This window comes from Equus quagga, chromosome 1, assembly GCF_021613505.1.
Source record: "Equus quagga isolate Etosha38 chromosome 1, UCLA_HA_Equagga_1.0, whole genome shotgun sequence".
NCBI lineage: Eukaryota > Metazoa > Chordata > Mammalia > Perissodactyla > Equidae > Equus > Equus quagga.
In genome coordinates, this window is record NC_060267.1 from 93978871 (window position 1) to 93987449 (window position 8579).

General features: G+C 59.8%; 1 long non-coding RNA gene across 2 annotated transcripts in view; it reads right to left on the reverse strand.

Moving 5' to 3' along the window:
- Nucleotides 1-342: 342 nt before the first annotated feature.
- Nucleotides 343-8579, reverse strand: part of LOC124248980 (uncharacterized) — a 9351-nt gene continuing 1114 nt past the window's right edge. The window contains exons 2-4 of one of the 2 annotated variants that reach the window (XR_006891212.1): nt 4923-5040; nt 4493-4567; nt 343-4099 (exon numbers count right to left, since the gene is read on the reverse strand). This is a non-coding gene — a long non-coding RNA (uncharacterized LOC124248980). Of the gene's footprint in view, nt 4568-4922; nt 5041-8579 lie in introns of both variants that reach the window. The other variant, XR_006891209.1, reaches the window with a different exon arrangement.

An 8579-nucleotide genomic window follows, 5' to 3' on the forward strand; every position in this document is an offset into this window, starting at 1 on the left:
TAGCTTTTAACCATCATGGGGTACCCCGGTGATGAGTCATGCTCTGGGGGACATAAGGAGCCTGAGAAGGACATCTGCCCCTGCTGGGGGGTCTGGCGGGTCACCAGAGTGACCACAGAGTGTCCAGAGGCCCAGAGAGTGGGTGGGGTGGCACCAGCAAGATACAGCATGAGCAGAGGAGGGGCCAGGACCAGAGTGGGGAGAGCCCGGCATCGTCCCAGGCTCCGGGAAGCTTCGTAATGGAGAGAAATAATGCTTTGACACAGTCTTTTTAAAAATCAAAATTTATGCCAAAAATCCCCAACGAACAAAATACCCAATTCTTGAATACAGAGGGTCAGTATCACTGTCCTTTCCGGGCGCCTCAGGCTCCGGTGTGGCTGGGCAGGTGTCTATGGGCTCTCCCCAAGGCAGGCGGTCCAGGCCGGCATTCTGGGCTGGCCATGCCGGGCCAGTAAATCTTAGTCTCTGGGGTCAGACCTGGGCGTGAGTGTTTTCAAACCTCCCCAGGGACTGCCACATTTAGCCAGGATGGAGAACCTTGTCTGGCAGGCGGACCTCTGCGTTGTGGTGGCAAATCCTTCTATCTCGGGCATTGCCACCGCTGTGCATCCCTTTCCCGGGAGGGGCCAGTAGGGCCGTAAGGCAGAGTGACCTGCTCTTGCATCTCACAGTCATGTAACGCATCACGATGATGCCATCAACCCCGGACCATGTGGACGACAGTGGTCCTGTGGGATTAGCCCCATGAAGCCCAGGTGTGTAGGAGCTTTGTGTGTGCTCACTCTATAGTGTTCCCACAACAATGAAATCGCCCGGCGATGCAGTTCTCAGAACGTGTCCCCTTGGCTACAGTGCATGACTGCGTATATATTCCTTTCAAAACGTCTCGTCACCTTTGTTGTTTTCTCTCAGAAAGTCATCATTCGAGATCTGAGGGATTGTGCCCATTTCACAAATGGGGGCGGCTCCATCGTCCTCGGAGTCCTCACCTGGGGCCAGAACTTTCCAGGTGTGTGTGTGCTCCATGGGCCCCAGGGCAGCCCTGGGAAGCCTGGAGGCCGAGGGCCAGAGGAGCAGAGCTGCCCGCCCGCCCGGCCCTCGCCCGGGTGCGACCCTCTCTGTCCTTCAGGGTGAGACCTTTCTGTGCCCTTTCGACGTCGCCGAGAGCCAGAGCGGGCAGCTCCCCGGTGGCGCTGCTTAATCTGTCTGGCTGGGAACGCAGCCCGGCCCTCACCGCCGTTATTGCATTTCGCGCCGAGTGGCTCAGATTTACTGGGTTATTGGCTCATTTTTCATTTTGCATCTGTAGTAACCAGGCTTGGAAATGGAAAGCAGCGTGACCCCGGACCCGAAGAAAGAGGGCTGAGCGCGAATGCCTGGGATCCGAAAGGCCTTAAAGGCCGTGGAGCGGGGAGGGTGGGACCCAGCGTGGCCCGTGGCCGGGAGGTGTGGCCAGGGCAGCATGGCTGTGAGCCACGGTTTTACCAGCTGCGAAGTGGGAGAGTAAGACCCACCTTGAGAGCTTTACGGTGTGTAGTATGTGTTCAATCAGTGTAGTTATGATTATAGCTATGTTATCACTATAACGTGTATTTTATGAGTCACAAAATAATACAACTGCTTTATTTAGGGGATCTCTTAGAAACCGGGAATATGAGAAAGAACGATGAAATGGCCTCCTGGAGAATAGCTGCCTGTCTGATGCTCGATTATCCCTCCCCCTCGCTCTCCCTCTCTCCATGTGCAATCGGATTATTTCGGTGCCCACAGTGCCCTCGTGTCAACACATCGGAGCCTCTCATGAGAGCGCCCAGGCACCGAGGGAGCAGAGCGACTGCAGCTTTTGCCTTTGGGGTGGCGGTGGCACCAAGGCCTTTGAATCAATCCTGTCATTCTGAGGATCGTGGGCAGGCAGAGAGGAGGGGAGAGGGCGCTGGCCTGGGGACCTCGGCGTCACTCTCTCTGTTTTATGGACTAGAAAGATTAAGTAACTGGCCCACGGTCACAAGACAGCAGCAGGGCTGGGATTCAACTCAGGTGTGTTGGTGACAGAGCATTTTCCGTTTCAACATTCAGTCATCATTCAGCAGATATTGACCTCCCTCCAGGGCTCTCGGCTCGGGAGATGCAGCAGGAGCGTGTCAGGCCCCACGGAGGCAGAAGATGAACACGGATCAGATCACAGAGTAGACCAACTTAGAGACAGCTTAGCGCTTTGAGAGGAGGCCGCAAGGGGATGCCTGAGGGGCCGAGGTGGGCTGCTGTAGACGGGTGGCCAGCTGGTCTCTAGGAGGTGGCCTGAAAAGGGATGGATGGTGGAGGAGCCCGCTCTGACGGAGGAGGTGGCACAGGCTGGCGGGTGGGAGCAGAGCCCGGCACTGTTCTGCCGTCTGTGAAGTCTCAACACAGATTGGGGAGGTGGCTTTTGCCCTTTGCTCCAGCTATGGTGGGGAACTGGGCGCCGGGGCCAGTGTGTGGCTCCAGCGATGGGCCCGGGCCCACTGTCCAGCCCTGTCATTCCGCGGCTGGATTCTCATCAGGGGCTTGGGCATCTGGACCCCAGGCAAGCTGCTCCTTGGAAGAAGCAGCCGGCCCAGCCAAGAAGAGCCCAGTGCTCTGAGGACCACTCCCCTTCACTCGTGTGGCTTATCAGGAGGGGGGCTCGCAGGCGCTTCTCTGTGACCCCTGCCTGCGTCTCGCGGGGTCACACCCCACAGGGCATTCATGAATGTGGAGATCTGCAGATTCCTTGGCAGGCCGGCTATTGCCAGTCAAGTGAGGTTTCAAACACTGGGCGGCTCCGCCAGCCCGGTCTGAGGCCAACCTGGGGCGCCGGTGGCAGCACAGTTTCCCGGAGTCCCGGAACCCCACCAGGCAGCAGGCCGCAGGGCCTCACCCTGCTGGACGCCCCCTTGGTTCTCTGGCATCTGAAGTCTGTGTGACAGTGTGTGGCCTCACCACGGCTGGCTGCTTCCACGTGGCAGGAGACAAAGTTCCCGTGGCCTCGTTTCTTCCTTTTCCCTGGTGGGCAGGAGCCCAGGAGGCTGGCCAGGGGGGTGGGTCAGCGAGGAGAGCCCACTGACCCTGACTCTGAGGGAGGTACTGACGTGAGTCCCATTTGAAAGGAAACTGAGGCTCCCGGAGGTCAGGTGACATGCTACGTGGTGTAGCGAGGACACTGGGCTCTCCTGTCACTTGGACCCAGCTTCTGAATCTCCCCCGTCTGTGGAGCCCCGGGCCATCTCCGCCTCCTCCCAGAAGCCTTTGGAAAGGCCCCCCTTCCCGGAGCCCCCTGCTTGGGTGCAGAGCTGTCACAGTTTTAGCTTCCAAAGGTAAGCTCCTCCCAGGAAGCGAACTGGTGGCCTTTGTGGCCCCGTGGACTATGGACACAGTGGGTGCTTTATAAATTACCAGGTCGTGACCCTTAATGGGCTCCACGAGGTTTGGGCTGATCCCAGGCCTTGGCCGTGGCCTGGATGGACTCCGGGTGTCGGCAGTCCCTGTGGGGACCGTGCCTGCTGGGGTGCTCTGTGAACTGTGGGTCGGCTGTTTATGGAAGCTCTTTTTGACTTCAAGGAAAATCATGTGTTTGGAAAAGAAGATACCGCGAGGAGAGCCGAATCTCTCACCTCTGTTCTGGAAAAATAGATCATTATTTTCCTTCCCTTTTCTTTCCTCCCCGTAGCAGAGCAGATGTTAACTTTCCAATAAACGGGGGGAAAAAATAGATGAGAGACATTTAGCAAACTGTAGCTGTGCAGACCAGAGTTATCACTCTGATTTCAACTGGGACTATAAAATTTTATGAGCTCTTAAATTGTCCTAAAGCTCCTTTAACATACAAACTCGAGTGTCTGAGATTACCCATTAAGAAAAAGTGGGTTACATCGGGGGACTTTTACTACTTACGCTCAACTGTGTTCAATCAATAAAACTTTTAACTAGCCGTGTTGCTTTGGGCAGATGACACAGGTCCTGCCGTGGACCGGCCAGTAAGTGGTCCTGGACACATCCTTGAGCACGGCCGTAGCTGGACAGCAAGGTTCACAGCCAGGGCGGGTCACCTCTGCGCCTTCCAGAAGGTTCTGCTTCCTGCCTGGGGTTCCATGATCATGAGCTGGATTGAGCTGGAAGGTTCAGCCCAGAAACCAGCATGTCATCGAGGTGCCTGCCAAGAACTCGGGAGGGAGCCCACGGCAATGCCTCAGCCCCAGCAGGGGTGAGCAGGTGGGGAAGGCAGGCCGGGTCCCAGGGAAGAGGGACCCCTTGATCGGGAGGATGCTGGCACGCCCATGTGCCCAGTGCCTGTCACACACGTGTCGTTCTAGCCAGCTCTCCAGGTGGTAAAATCACCTCTCCCATTTTATAGCCAAGAACCAAGCCTGCAAGGGTGTCCAGGGCACCTGGCTGGTGAGCCGTGCACCTGACCACCAGGCGCCAGGCCCGCCGTGGGGTGGGAGGCCGAGCCCTCAGATGGTGGGCAACTCACCAGGGGAATGAATGAGGAATGGGGGATCCCTCAGGAGTGGAGATGCCCTCCTCTGGGGTCGAGTCTCGTAGAGGCCTGTGGGAAAGGGAGCCATGGCTGGACAGACGGCTCTCCTGAGTCCCTGTGGGGACATAACTTCCGAAAGGGGTCAGAGACCCAGGGAGGCGCAGGCCACGGCAGGTCTATATGACCCACAGTCTGGCGGGGGCGCTGTTTGCCGGTGCCCGGTCTGCTGCCCGGTGGGGCTGAGCGGCCCTGGGATGCGCTGGGCAGAGGAGGTTCCAGGGCCGAGGGGCTGCCCTGCTGGACAGAGCGGGGTGGGCAGGCCGAAGCTTGGATGGAGGAGTGTGGACACTAGAGGAGAAAACCTGTGGCTCTGGGTTGTGGTCCCGGCTGTGTCCCTTCCTTGCCTCGGGCCCCGTCTTCTCACCTGTAGACGGGGTGACAACGTCTGCCTCGCAGTGGGGTCCAGTGGAATGAGGCGGCGCCCACCGCCTTGCGCTTTACAGTGCTTAGTCAATGGGGCGCGAATGAAAAAAAATTAGGTTCTGCAGAAAAAAGGAGAGATTTGGTAAACGACAGTGAAAGGAATGGGGTCGGCTTTGCCTTCTGCCCCAGGAGGGGCTGGCCTATAAGGGGGTCAGCGTGTGTGTGACAGGGAGGCTGAGGGAGTCCTGCTGAGCTGGGGGGCCGTCCCGGGACGGACCGCAGTGGACGAGGAGGCCTCGTCAGCTCCCCCAGAGCCCGTCGTTTTGAGAAAGGTGGGGGGCCAGCGGGGGCAAGGGTTGTGGGAGATATCGCCAGGCCCCACATCCTTCGCAGGCAGGAGTGGACTTGGCTCTTCCTTGTGTCCCAGGGGCAAGTGGGTGATACCACAGGGCAGTTCTGGGAGGAGAAGGGTCCCTGGGGCCACTGCTGTACTGAGGCCTTGTTCCTGTCCCCCTCACATCCTGTCCACAGAAGAGAGTGTGCGGGGGCCCAGGGACGCCTGGCCTTTTCACCCTGCTCTGCTGTCGTCGTCCCCACACCTTAGGCAATCGGGGAGGCAGGGAGGCCTGGCTCCTGACAGCTGTGGGTGGGGGGGGGCTGGTGCTGGAATCTGAAACCCTTGTTTCAGATGGGTTGGGCAATTCCTGCGGGCTGTGCTCTGCTGGGAGCTCGGGTCCCCGTCCCGGCGTCCTGGCACAGACGCGGTTCCCTATCACCGTTTATGCGGCCGGCTCTAACCTCCCCAGCCTCTGGAGCTGGCATCTGTCTCCCGCTGGCTTCCCTGCGATGCTTGGGCCCCGAGGTCAGGGGACATTCCCCCCAGGCCTGCAGCCCCAGCCGCCATGCTGCCTTCTGGCTGGGAGAGGCCCGGGTCAGAGGCTTCCGGGGCGGCCCCGCCGGGAAGGGCTGTATCAGTCTGCATTTGGGGAGTGGTGTCAGCACGCGGAGCAGGGCAGGGAAGCTGGGCCGCTGTTTAAGAGCGTGCTCCGCCAGGCGCCAATTAGCCTGCTGTTTGGAGGCCCAGGGCCCCCCTGCCCGCCTGGTGATAGGGCCGCACATCCACTCCCCACCGACCCCTCCCGTGGGACCCCTCTCTGGTTCTGGGAATCCCACGACCCGGGGATGCTTCCGGGGGTCAGAGGGCTCTCAGCCTCCCGCTCTCAGCTGGGTCGGGAAAGGGAGGGGTCTGGACTGCAGGCCAGACCTCTGGGATCCTGACCCAGCCCTGCCACCAACTCGCTGAGGGGCCGGTCCTGTCCCTGTCTGGCTGCGGGCCTTGAGAAGGGAGAGGAGCAGCGGGAGCAGGCAGTGGCTCCCACTTCAAGTCCAGAGGCCTCTCTGCTCTAAAACTCCATGCCTTTGGCTAAAGGGTGACTTCCAGGAGTACCATGTAAATAGTAACGTGTTTCCAGGGAAAATTCACCCAGCAATGCACTTTTCAGCCATTTCCACTCTAGTATGAATCAGCCCTTCAGACCAGCTTAGGACGCAGAGCTGGGAGGAGACGGCCCTGGGCACGGGCCATTTTGATGAGGGGAGTAGAGCAGACAGCGAGGTGCCTCGGGGAAGCTGGATGTCCTGAGAGTCCCGGGGAAGAGGGTCGGGGACAAGCAGGTGTGACTTCCATGTTGGGAGCTGAAGTGGGAAAGGGAGGCTGTCACTAGAAGGTGAAGCCTGTGAATGACTCAGACTTTCCTTCTCGGTGTCGGGGGCCGAGGCGGCAGTTTAGTGAGGGGTGGTGGGCTGGCACCGTATTTGGGGAAGTTGGCGCCGGCAAGCAGGGAGCGTATGAGGGCCTGCGGGTGAGAGAGATGGTGGCGGGGGCCCCGAGCTCTTAAATGGCCACTGAACCCTGTGAGAAACACCCAGCAGTGGAGGGTGGGGATGGGGTCTGAACTCTCCCTGCTGCTGAAGAGCTCTCCGCCCTTTAGCTGAGGATGCTGTTCGATGACTGGGGGGCTTTGCTGCGTGGAGCCGCACCAAACCTCAAACACTGAAGCTCTGTGCTGGGGGGTGGGGGCGGCGGGCATCTGGCTGGCCCAGGGCTTCCAGAAGCTGCTCCTGGAGCACCAGCTCTGTGAGACGTTAATGAGGTCCCTGGGAAAGGGCTCTGTGGTTAGAGGTCTCGGGAGGAAGCCCAGGTTCAGGTCTCACAGTGTCTCAGTGGCAGGACCTGCGGAGCCTCTGACCAGCGTGGCCACCAGCCCCCATGCCCAGCACGCCTTGTTCCTGACACTTACACGACCCTGGGACCCCCATCAGGCAGGGTCCCACGGAGACCCCCTTGGACAACGCTGGTGCTGATGGAACCTGCCTCCAGCTCCTGGGGGTAGAGTCAGAAGGGAGGGCCCAGAGCTGCGGGGGTTGGGGCGTTAGCGTTCGTGTCATTTTCTGGGTCCTGGAGGGGACACCCAGAGTTGGAAGGAAACTGTGGCTCATTCGGGTTATTGGGGTTCCAGGACCCTTCTTTGCCTCATCCAATACTCACGGCCTGGGAGTTCAGTGCCACAAGGATGACCATTTTACAGAGCAGGTCTCTGAGGCTCAGAGATGAGTGGTCCCCTGCCCCCCCGCCCCCAGATGACCACAGCCCCCTCCTCACAGCTCTACCTGATGGCTGGTGGGGGGAGTAGGGGAGAGGGAAGAGTATTTCCTCCATCCCATCCCTTTTTGGCCTGCGTTCGCCCCCACAACTGGCTGCTCCATCTTTGGGATGTGCCTGCATCCCCAGAGGGCTGCTCTGTGCCTCTCCCTCCGCCCCCTCCCTGCTCAGCTCCTCATTTCCCTCTCTCTTCCTTCAGCAGCCCCGTGGGGGTCTTTGCTTAGAGGAACTCCCCCAAGACCCATTTTCACAGGCCCTTGCTTGGAGCCTCATCCGGCCCCCATCGGCCCAGCCCCTCTGGTTCCAGGCCCCATAAGGCAAGGGCTTTGCTGGGGCCTTCAAGGCATGCAGGAGTCCCACGTTCCAGGCTTGGGTCCTGATCCTAAGGGAAGTGCTCAATGCTCCTCTGGCCTAGGAGGGTGGCCCCACCCATGGAGCATCCTTTCGCACGGAACCTGTGTACTCGCATGCGTGTGCTCGACGCCGTGTCTCTGTCTAGGGAGGGAGGCAGAAGGACAACAAGGTCCTCCCCATGTCCCACGTGATTACTGGGGTGTTGTCACCCAGAGGGGTCCTCTGAGGCAGGAGTGGTGTGTGCTGGGTTCCCGCTGACGCTGGAGCCTGGCATGGAGCATGGGGCTCCCTCCCTGTTCTCTGAGTGGCTGATGGAGCTAGGGCATCCCTCTGCTGAGATGTCATCAAGCAAGGAGCTTCCCCAGCCCTGGACCCCAGGAAGGGACCTGTTCCAGCCGGACCCTTTTCCTTTCACGGATGTGGGAAGGGGGCCAGAGAGGGGGCTGAGGCGCTCAGGGTTGCCCAGCCACTGGTGCTGCTGCAGGCTGCACGCCCCTCACCCAGCGTCCTCCCCGCATCCTGCCATATCCTGCACCCTCTCTCCCTGCACCCCTAGTCCCCACCCTGCACCCTCCTCCACCCCCAATCCTCCCCCTGCATCCTTCTCCTTGAACCCCAATCCTCCCCCTGCATCCTTCTCCT